This window comes from Procambarus clarkii, chromosome 72, assembly GCF_040958095.1.
Source record: "Procambarus clarkii isolate CNS0578487 chromosome 72, FALCON_Pclarkii_2.0, whole genome shotgun sequence".
In the NCBI taxonomy this organism is placed as follows: Eukaryota; Metazoa; Arthropoda; class Malacostraca; order Decapoda; family Cambaridae; genus Procambarus; species Procambarus clarkii.
Genome location: NC_091221.1, coordinates 7,247,448 through 7,259,486, shown reverse-complemented (window position 1 = coordinate 7,259,486; position 12,039 = coordinate 7,247,448). Strand labels below are relative to the sequence as shown.

The 12,039-nt window shown below is 45.4% G+C and overlaps 1 protein-coding gene across 3 annotated transcripts in view; it reads left to right on the top strand.

The window, feature by feature from the left end:
* Positions 1-12,039, top strand: part of LOC123773625 (uncharacterized) — a 301,086-nt gene that overhangs the window by 49,650 nt on the left and 239,397 nt on the right. The gene's annotated exons all lie outside the window — the stretch shown is intronic.

Genomic DNA, 12,039 nt, shown 5'->3' with positions numbered 1-12,039 from the left:
TTATTAAATAATTTATTGCAGACAATATATTTTTTCGACAAGTGTTTGAGACTTTTTGTGCCATGAGAACTTGGGCAGTGAAAGTCTAATATCTTGAGAGCTTGGATTAGAAATATCTTAAGACTTTCTTGTGAAGCTTAACTGGATAATATCCTTAGACTTTATTAAATAATTTCTTAGAAACACTTGTCATTATAGTATTTTTAGAACCTGCTATAGGGTTCTTAAGGTCAATATCCGTTTACTAGATTTCAAGTTTTTATTTTTTAACTCCATAGAAAGGTGAAGTTAGTATGGTTATATTATATTTTTTCTAGTGTAGAGAGGTTGTGTGGAGGAGGCTTGGCGGTCCGGATGACTGAAGAACCAGTTTTTTAGATGGCATTCCCCCCCAGGATAAATCCTTAGGCAAAATGTGGGTCTTGAAGGATGATTGACATGCTTGTTAATACTTTAGTTGCCAATTACCACTCGTTACCAATCCCTTACCTGTTACCACCACCAACGGAAAGTCCATTGTTATAATACACCTGTTAAAAATATAAATAACTTGTCAAACTTCAAAATATTTATAATAGTTCCAGCTAGACTCTAAGAGTTGTCCATATCATGTTTGGTACACATTGTCCATTATACTGGTTACCAGCGTCTCCCTCACAGCTATGTGACACGCATGTAAGTCCCAACTGACATGCACTAAATCATTCCAATTCCGCGAAGCGAAATCCCTACATCAAAGACAAAAAGCTGGACACCACTTCACGGCTGCAGTCAAGACCTTTATGTTGAGAAGCAGAGCGAAGACAAGGTCCATAGCCCGTGCTACTTGGAACTTTGTTCCAGGTAGCGAATCTTTAACAACAACAAAGACAAGGTCTGTCAGCAATATGGAAGGGGGTCTGTTGAACAGAATCGCCTGTACCTTAATTGTTTTTTTGTAGTCAAAGAGAGATGTATAGAGCCATGAAGAGCTCTATATCTTATTGTCTCTTGCTGGTGTATGAGAGAGAAGCGCGCTGAGAGCAAGATAGGCTCATCTTACTTTGCCTTGCTAATGGGAATGACGCCAAACGCTTACTTGCGAGTATACTTACGTCCAAGAACATGCCCTCAACGCCTCCGAGGGCGATGAATGTGTGTGAGAGAGATAGAAGGGTGAATGTTAGGTAGACTCGTAGGAATAGACATTCTGTTTTTCTACATTTGTTTTTGCACTTACAAATACACTAATATTTCTTACCTAAGTCTTAAGTTAAGCTTCAGCTTTAACTTAAGACTTAGGACGTTTGCTTAACTTAAGTTAAGCAAACGTCCAGGCCTTATGCTCACCATATGCAGGCGATGAGTCAATCGACTTGAGAATGGTCCAGGACGGACCGAAACGTCGTCGTTCCTTCATTTTCTAGTGTGTGGATTGGTCAACACTTCTGCTCCCCTCTTGGTGACTGGGGAGAGCGTGAACAATTATGTTCTTTTGAATGTTAATGGGTGAAGGAACGGGGTCCCTCCACTGGGATCATGCTTAGAACGCCGACTCTACAAGAAGCGAGGCCGTCCCTGTTCCATCCAGTCCAAGTGGATGGTAATGCGTCGCAGTTACCCCCTTGTATCCCATAGATATTCATACATAGAAAACGTGTGTTCTCTTTTTACGGTAAGTAAGATGTGAATGTGTTGGTCTCTGTAGGTAGTGTGTTTAGATAACTTTAGCCTTTAAGGGTATATTAGGTAAGTTATATTTTTATGTTTTGTGCTTTCGTCGCTGAGGTGGTTCTCTTGCGTCAGCTGTCATTACGGTCCTGCTTGTTGCATAGTGTGGCCACGTGTTTGTTTTCTGAGGTTAGCTTGGGGAATATATGTGCTTCACTCGCTTTATTATCTTCTTTAGCGTGACTGCGTGTCCTTAGGATGATAAGGACACGCAGTCAAGCTAAAGAAAAATACCTGAAGCAACAGAAGCGCAAGTGATCCACAAAGAAGAATGAAGACATCAACAGAGGACAGAGTGTTACCACCAAGACTGAAGAAGCACTAACACGGCCGCCATTTCATGACCCGACTCAACGCCTATAGCAAGTTGTGGAGTTGTTCCAGCTTCGATTCTCAACACTCAGCTGGATTAAGCCCAGCCTCGTTTTCTTCAACTCCAAGCGCTTCCTCTCACCCGCTTCTCTTCAGCTATACCCACTTCAAGCTCGCCCAGTGGGTATCTAATTTGTCTTCCTCTCGTTACGGGCCATTCATCCACCTTTTGGATAGATTAATCTCTCTCTCTCTCTCCAAGAATCCATCCATTTAAACAGACCAGGACTCACTCTCCCTCCACCCGTCTCAGCACTAAAACCACGACTACCAAGGTGAAAGGTAAGCCTCTCATGGTACGCAAGTGTTGAACGCCAGACGCAGGAATTTATGGTTGCGTTAGGAGGGCGAATTCTCTTGAGGGTAATGCCAGTGGGCGGCGCGTCCATTATCACGGGACAGACTGATTTAACGCCAAGATTCATAGGGTTCACGCCACACTGCTTCGGGACTTCAGGAGAGTCGTAGACTGTTAGGTCAAACGAAGAGAAACGCAGCGCTAAGCGTTCGCTCGACAATGCTCGTTTCCGTGTGTTGAACTTTCCGTGATAGGTGATGGTGTAGTGAGGGCCAACTCTCTCTCAGTGAGGGTCGACTCTCTCTCTCTCTCTCTCTCTCTCTCTCTCTCTCTCTCTCTCTCTCTCTCTCTCTCTCTCTCTCTCTCTCTCTCTCTCTCTCTCTCTCTCTCTCCGCGGGTGGATACAGAAGTATAGACGACTTCTGACTCCTGTTAGCAGGCTGAGGGATTTCTCTTCCACAGCTCATAGTCATCTACGCAAAATCACTGCCTCACCTGCCTCAAGTCACCGCAACATCTGTTTCTCACCGTCACGTCAAAAACTTCACCGCCATGTGTTCACTGATCTAAATAAACCAAGAAAAAATACACGAGACAAACAATAACTTTGTTTAGCTGACTTGTGCAACGTGCCTGTAGTGGGACGCACGAAGCTTGTCAAGGCTGCCCTGGTGTGTGAGAGTGTGGACCCCCGGGGCTTTTGTGCACACAAGGGGGAGCTGTTTTGCTGCTCTCAATATGCACTTTCTTCATGTTTTTAAAAGATTAATCACCTAACCAGGAAGGTCATTTTGGTCTGGTTGTGACGATCAGGTGTGATATCGGGAGGGTCATGATATCAGGAGAGCTGTGATATCGGATGTAATGGGCCTGCGGGCCGCTCTAAACAACAGCCTGTTGGACCAAGCTCTCACAAACCTGGCTCCAGGATTGGGTTCGGGAGTAGAATACCTAAAACCCACTTCAGGTATTCTCCAGGTATACTCCAGTCCAACCACTTGGGCAGGACGGTAGAGCGATGGTCTCGCATCATGCAGGTCGGCGTTCAAGCCCCGACCGTCCATTAAGTAGTTGGGCACCATTCCTTTCCCCGTCCCATCCCAAATCCTTATCCTGACCCCTTCCCAGTGCTATATTGTCGTAATGGCTTGGTGCTTTCCCCTGATAATTACCTCCCTCCACGTATACTCCAGGCTGCAATAATATTAAGAAATAATACCAAAATATACAAACTATTGCTGTGTATCGTAAAGACTGAAGTGACTTAAAGTCCAGGGACTTACTCAGTCCAGTAAGTCCCTGGACTGACCTCTACGTGTTCTTCTATTCCCACCACAAGCCCGGCCCTGGCTTGCGATTACTTGATCCACGAGGCTGTTGCTTGGAGCGGTCCCGCAGGCCCACACATATCCGTTACAGCCCGACCAGTTTCACACAGCTAGTTATTGCGATTGCAAGCTCCATACTGACTATACGCGAGGCGTGGGTCAGGCCCCAAGCAACACAGTGTTTATTTGGCCGAAATGCTTGAAGTGTTCAATGGCCTTATGTAAGATATAAATAACTTACATGTAAACACTGTACGACTTTATGTAATATTTCGATATGGATAAATTATTATTATTATTATTATTATTATTATTATTATTATTATTATTATTATTATGTCAAATAAGATACAAAATATGCTTGAGTAAAGAAAATAGACAATTGATCCCATCTCAAAACTTTGAACCCCATGATGAAAGATTCAAAGATTTTATTTCATTTATGAAGCCTCGACTTCCGTGAAACGTTTTCGGAATATTTAAAATACATTTGAGAATAGCCTGAAACTAAGCGAGGTTGGGAGGAAGGTAGATGTAGTCCTGGAAATCTTTGCCAATAGCGTTGTGGAACACACAATTAAGCGGTCCAGCAATGTTGTAGGTGAAAGTCAGTCTAGATCTTTATAAAACGGCTGGATTGGCATTTTGATATTTTATGTAAAATGCACTTGTGGGGTGAATGGTGGAACTTCTGAACTTTGATCTTATATAGGCAGTGACAGCCGTGTAGAGAGGGGAGAGAGCCTTTTGTTTTGTTATTTTGATTTCCTCTATCGGCACTAAGTTCCATCTTAATAGTCTTTCTCCTTTCTTAGCTGAGGGCCAGGTCGTAGACCAACGGGGTATAGTGTTATGTCTTTGTCGAATCCTTAGCTTTCATGCTATCTCCTATCTATCTTATGTCCAAATTCTTACCTCTCATTCTCTCTTTACCCATCCACTCTACTTTCATCCACCCTCTCTAATTTCCTCCTCTCCCTTCTACTCTCCATGCCTCCCCCTACCACCCTACCACTTTCCCTACCTTCCCCTACCTCCTCCCATCCTTACCCCCTAGGCGGCCTGTATCAACAAGACCGCAATGAATGGAAAACACACTTAGAGGTGCGGTCAGGCGATTGACCTCCTCCCTAGCTCTCGCCTCCAACAGCGACTGAAGTCGCCGACTGAGAGACCTCCTAAAAAAGAGAGTCGCTGTAGGTTCCGTTATGTCCAAGCAACGGAATGAAAGACTGTATTGATAGACTGGACCAAAGTGGGTTGAAAGGGCATTCCACTTAGAATGGAAAGTTCCTTCCCATTCTGAGTGGGATGGATGTAATCCTTTATGGTTATGATGGGGGATTTTGTTCCATGCGGCCCTGCTTATAGTCTACATCAGCTTTATATATATATATATATATATATATATATATATATGCGAACAAGCCTGAATGGTCCCCAGGACATATGCAACTGAAAACTCACACCCCAGAAGTGACTCGAACCCATACTCCCAGAAGCAACGCATCTGGTATGTACAAGACGCCTTAATCCACTTGACCATCACGACCGGACAAAATGAGGTGATAGCCGAGGCTATATGAACCACCCCACCGCCGGCACTCAGATAGTTATCTTGGGCATAGCATTTTACCAAATCACCTCATTCTTTGGGGCACACGTGAGGAACACAAATGCGAACAAGCCTGAATGGTCCCCAGGACATATGCAACTGAAAACTCACACCCCAGAAGTGACTCGAACCCATACTCCCAGAAGCAACGCATCTGGTATGTACAAGACGCCTTAATCCACTTGACCATCACGACCGGACAAAATGAGGTGATAGCCGAGGCTATATGAACCACCCCACCGCCGGCACTCGGATAGTTATCTTGGGCATAGCATTTTACCAAATCACCTCATTCTTTGGGGCACACGTGAGGAACACAAATGCGAACAAGCCTGAATGGTCCCCAGGACATATGCAACTGAAAACTCACACCCCAGAAGTGACTCGAACCCATACTCCCAGAAGCAACGCATCTGGTATGTACAAGACGCCTTAATCCACTTGACCATCACGACCGGACAAAATGAGGTGATAGCCGAGGCTATATGAACCACCCCACCGCCGGCACTCGGATAGTTATCTTGGGCATAGCATTTTACCAAATCACCTCATTCTTTGGGGCACACGTGAGGAACACAAATGCGAACAAGCCTGAATGGTCCCCAGGACATATGCAACTGAAAACTCACACCCCAGAAGTGACTCGAACCCATACTCCCAGAAGCAACGCATCTGGTATGTACAAGACGCCTTAATCCACTTGACCATCACGACCGGACAAAATGAGGTGATAGCCGAGGCTATATGAACCACCCCACCGCCGGCACTCGGATAGTTATCTTGGGCATAGCATTTTACCAAATCACCTCATTCTTTGGGGCACACGTGAGGAACACAAATGCGAACAAGCCTGAATGGTCCCCAGGACATATGCAACTGAAAACTCACACCCCAGAAGTGACTCGAACCCATACTCCCAGAAGCAACGCATCTGGTATGTACAAGACGCCTTAATCCACTTGACCATCACGACCGGACAAAATGAGGTGATAGCCGAGGCTATATGAACCACCCCACCGCCGGCACTCGGATAGTTATCTTGGGCATAGCATTTTACCAAATCACCTCATTCTTTGGGGCACACGTGAGGAACACAAATGCGAACAAGCCTGAATGGTCCCCAGGACATATGCAACTGAAAACTCACACCCCAGAAGTGACTCGAACCCATACTCCCAGAAGCAACGCATCTGGTATGTACAAGACGCCTTAATCCACTTGACCATCACGACCGGACAAAATGAGGTGATAGCCGAGGCTATATGAACCACCCCACCGCCGGCACTCGGATAGTTATCTTGGGCATAGCATTTTACCAAATCACCTCATTCTTTGGGGCACACGTGAGGAACACAAATGCGAACAAGCCTGAATGGTCCCCAGGACATATGCAACTGAAAACTCACACCCCAGAAGTGACTCGAACCCATACTCCCAGAAGCAACGCATCTGGTATGTACAAGACGCCTTAATCCACTTGACCATCACGACCGGACAAAATGAGGTGATAGCCGAGGCTATATGAACCACCCCACCGCCGGCACTCGGATAGTTATCTTGGGCATAGCATTTTACCAAATCACCTCATTCTTTGGGGCACACGTGAGGAACACAAATGCGAACAAGCCTGAATGGTCCCCAGGACATATGCAACTGAAAACTCACACCCCAGAAGTGACTCGAACCCATACTCCCAGAAGCAACGCATCTGGTATGTACAAGACGCCTTAATCCACTTGACCATCACGACCGGACAAAATGAGGTGATAGCCGAGGCTATATGAACCACCCCACCGCCGGCACTCGGATAGTTATCTTGGGCATAGCATTTTACCAAATCACCTCATTCTTTGGGGCACACGTGAGGAACACAAATGCGAACAAGCCTGAATGGTCCCCAGGACATATGCAACTGAAAACTCACACCCCAGAAGTGACTCGAACCCATACTCCCAGAAGCAACGCATCTGGTATGTACAAGACGCCTTAATCCACTTGACCATATCTATCTCGGATAGATAACTATCCGAGTGCCGGCGGTGGGGTGGTTCATATAGCCTCGGCTATCACCTCATTTTGTCCGGTCGTGATGGTCAAGTGGATTAAGGCGTCTTGTACATACCAGATGCGTTGCTTCTGGGAGTATGGGTTCGAGTCACTTCTGGGGTGTGAGTTTTCAGTTGCATATGTCCTGGGGACCATTCAGGCTTGTTCGCATTTGTGTTCCTCACGTGTGCCCCAAAGAATGAGGTGATTTGGTAAAATGCTATGCCCAAGATAACTATCCGAGTGCCGGCGGTGGGGTGGTTCATATAGCCTCGGCTATCACCTCATTTTGTCCGGTCGTGATGGTCAAGTGGATTAAGGCGTCTTGTACATACCAGATGCGTTGCTTCTGGGAGTATGGGTTCGAGTCACTTCTGGGGTGTGAGTTTTCAGTTGCATATGTCCTGGGGACCATTCAGGCTTGTTCGCATTTGTGTTCCTCACGTGTGCCCCAAAGAATGAGGTGATTTGGTAAAATGCTATGCCCAAGATAACTATCCGAGTGCCGGCGGTGGGGTGGTTCATATAGCCTCGGCTATCACCTCATTTTGTCCGGTCGTGATGGTCAAGTGGATTAAGGCGTCTTGTACATACCAGATGCGTTGCTTCTGGGAGTATGGGTTCGAGTCACTTCTGGGGTGTGAGTTTTCAGTTGCATATGTCCTGGGGACCATTCAGGCTTGTTCGCATTTGTGTTCCTCACGTGTGCCCCAAAGAATGAGGTGATTTGGTAAAATGCTATGCCCAAGATAACTATCCGAGTGCCGGCGGTGGGGTGGTTCATATAGCCTCGGCTATCACCTCATTTTGTCCGGTCGTGATGGTCAAGTGGATTAAGGCGTCTTGTACATACCAGATGCGTTGCTTCTGGGAGTATGGGTTCGAGTCACTTCTGGGGTGTGAGTTTTCAGTTGCATATGTCCTGGGGACCATTCAGGCTTGTTCGCATTTGTGTTCCTCACGTGTGCCCCAAAGAATGAGGTGATTTGGTAAAATGCTATGCCCAAGATAACTATCCGAGTGCCGGCGGTGGGGTGGTTCATATAGCCTCGGCTATCACCTCATTTTGTCCGGTCGTGATGGTCAAGTGGATTAAGGCGTCTTGTACATACCAGATGCGTTGCTTCTGGGAGTATGGGTTCGAGTCACTTCTGGGGTGTGAGTTTTCAGTTGCATATGTCCTGGGGACCATTCAGGCTTGTTCGCATTTGTGTTCCTCACGTGTGCCCCAAAGAATGAGGTGATTTGGTAAAATGCTATGCCCAAGATAACTATCCGAGTGCCGGCGGTGGGGTGGTTCATATAGCCTCGGCTATCACCTCATTTTGTCCGGTCGTGATGGTCAAGTGGATTAAGGCGTCTTGTACATACCAGATGCGTTGCTTCTGGGAGTATGGGTTCGAGTCACTTCTGGGGTGTGAGTTTTCAGTTATATATATATATATATATATATATATATATATATATATATATATATATATATATATATATATATATATATTATAGATAGATGGATGGTCAATAGATGGAAACTAGAGACGCAGATGAGTCGTCAGAAAGATCTTTTACAGTGTCAGAGTGGTCAATAAGTGGAAAAAGTTTAACGTAGAAGTTGCTGAAGGTAACTTGTTCCAAAATGTAATATTATACATATGATTGAGAAATGATTATCATTACATTAATCTTTGCATATTCGGAAGGCGGGGACTGGGAGCCTAGTCTGACCCTGCAGGCACATGTAGCTGAGTACACTCACACTAATAGGCATATATTTACAAAATATGTTATATTGTAATATTGTATATCAAACATTAATCTTCGCTATTTCTATCTTACCAGGTAAGCGGGACTAAAAGTCTGCTGGGGGTCAACAAGGTAAGATTACCTAGATGTTTCTGCAGTGTTGAACAGTGGTTAATAATACAACATTGAACATGTATAACGACAGAGCAGCGTTGACCACAGTTTTTTTTAATATATATATACAAAGAAATGGGAAAGGAAGATGAACGTTTCGGCTGTTTAAAGCCGTTGTCAACACCAGACTTAATCCTATGTTCCCTGGAATACGACCCGCCAAATCGTTTAAACAACCAGGTACCCATTTTACTGTTGGGTAAACAGAGGCTACAGTTAAGGATTGCCGGTCAATAAATCCTCCACCCCGGCCAGGATACGAACCCAGGCCAAAGCGCTCGCGAAACACCAGGCGAGTGTCTTAACCACTACACCACGGAGTCGGCTGTCACCACATTGACAGAGTAGCGTTGAACAATCAATTGCAACAATAAAGTTGCATGAAACACATCACAAATTATCCAAACCTCGACACCTTTAGGCCACAAAATAGCATAGTGCTCCCTCCCTTTACTTTAGTATACCCGAGGGGCCAAATTCTGTAAAAAAAAAAAAAACGGTGCGACACAGGAATTTATAAATCTTCGATTCGAGTCTTTCTGTGTGTGAATGCTGACATTATCTGCCTATTACGCAAGAACAGCCTTCGGTGTTGGTTCGTAGTATTAGTTCGGAAGCAGCGGTTGAGGGTCGGTGGAACCCTCGATCCAGCCCTTCCACTAGGAAAGGTTCTGGAATTGTTTACAAGATTCAAACAATTACTATTAGCCATTTATAGCAAAACTTATTTAAATTACGAATTCAAGAAATTAAGCAAAACATTCTTGGTGCTTCAAAAGTGAAGAGAAAGAGGTGTTTAGCATTTAGACCTACTAAATAGGGAAAGAAATAGCGAATTGAAGGTACTGTACACTGAAGATACTGTGCACTGAAGGTACTGTGCACTGAAGGTACTGTGCACTGAAGGTACTGTGCACTGAAGGTACTGTGCACTGAAGATACTGTGCACTGAAGATACTGTTCATTGAAGGTACTGTACACTGAAGATACTGTGCACTGAAGGTACTGTGCACTGAAGAAACTGTGCACTGAAGGTACTGTGCACTGAAGATACTGTTCATTGAAGGTACTGTGCACCATAGGAACTGTGCACTGAAGGTACTGTGCATTGAAGGTACTGTGCACTGAAGGTACTATGCATTGAAGGTACTGTGCATTGAAAGTACTGTGCACTGGAGGAACTGTGTAAGAAGGAACCGTGTATTGAATGAACCGTAACGTGATATATCAATGAGAAAATCAATTGCAACAATGCAACGATTCGAACCAGCGATTAGGGTGCGCCCAGTACACCAGGTCGCTATAGTTCGAATCCCCCCCACTATTCCAACTGATTCTCTAGCAATGACTTACATTTAACGGCCTGGCTGTTGCGTAACAAGCAAAAGGCGTTTGTGTCCATAAAGACAGCAGTTGCCACTTCATTGAGAGCCAATTCTTTGTGTGGTTTGAGGTACTCGAGCTGATGGAGCCCTCGTAAATCGTCAGCAATATGGCCGCTGGGGCCGTCAGGTGACCAGGGAGGTGTTGCGGCCACTTGACGCTCACTCCGGAAGGACTTTCTCTCGCTCCTGCAACTTCTGCAACGGAGTCCTGCAACTTCTTGACCGATAAAGACGTCTTGGTTCCTGAATCGATTATCACGACTGGTAAACTCACTCTAGTCTGACTGGCGTAATCTTTTGGTCTGACTGGCGTCCCTCTTTGGCCTGACTGGTAAACTGGCCTCCAGTTTGTCAAAAGTAGCACTGTTCTGATACTATTTTATAGGACTTCCGGACTGCCTCCCTCCGGTGTTTACCTGTACACAGGACCACAGTAGAATAAATGGTACCTACGACGTGTTGGTTTTCTTTTCAATGTGCTACGCAGCTGAACATGTTCAGTACAAGACAGGGCAGAACAAGGGGGGGAACATGTGTCATAAGATATAACAAGGAACAGGAGGATCGGGAGGCACTGTGTAACGACAGGTGGTCGGGGCGGGGCTAGGAGCTAGAGTTTGACCCTTCAACACGCTCACGCGCGCACGATCGCACTAAAAACGCGCCAGTTCGTCACCTCAAAGGCTCACATGAACGTTCCGAAACGCGGAGTTCACAGGTGTTTGAGTAGACAGGTGTTGCGACCAATTTTTACTGTCTATCTCACGCAAGGAGCTGAAAACTGGGGTGTGACCGCCACACACACACACACACACACACACACACACACACACACACACACACACACACACACACACACACACACACACACACACATAGATGCATACACCAACATAGATGGAGTGAGATCGAAGATACTGGAGTTAAGTGATGTAATACAGCTGCAGACACCAGACATTGTTGCACTCACGGAGACAAAACTTGAAGATGTAATTTTAAATGAGGTCATATTCCCAAGGGGCTACTCAATTTGGAGACGGGACAGAAAAATTAGGAAAGGCGGTGGCGTTGCTGTGCTGGTAAAAGAACACCTAAAGGTGAAGGAAATAATGACTGCCAATCCACAAGAAGTTGACATAATAGCACTAGAGATCTGCTATGAGGATGATAAACTAATGATGATAAATGCATATAGTCCACCGCCAAGCAGCACATGGTCAAAGGAGGAGCTAGATAGTAAACGTGAAGGTCTTATAACAATAATGAGAGAGATTATAGCGAGAGCGGATAACGATAGATCACGACTGTTGATAGTCGGTGACTTCAACTTGAAATCCATAGACTGGGAAGCATATGAAGCTAAAACAG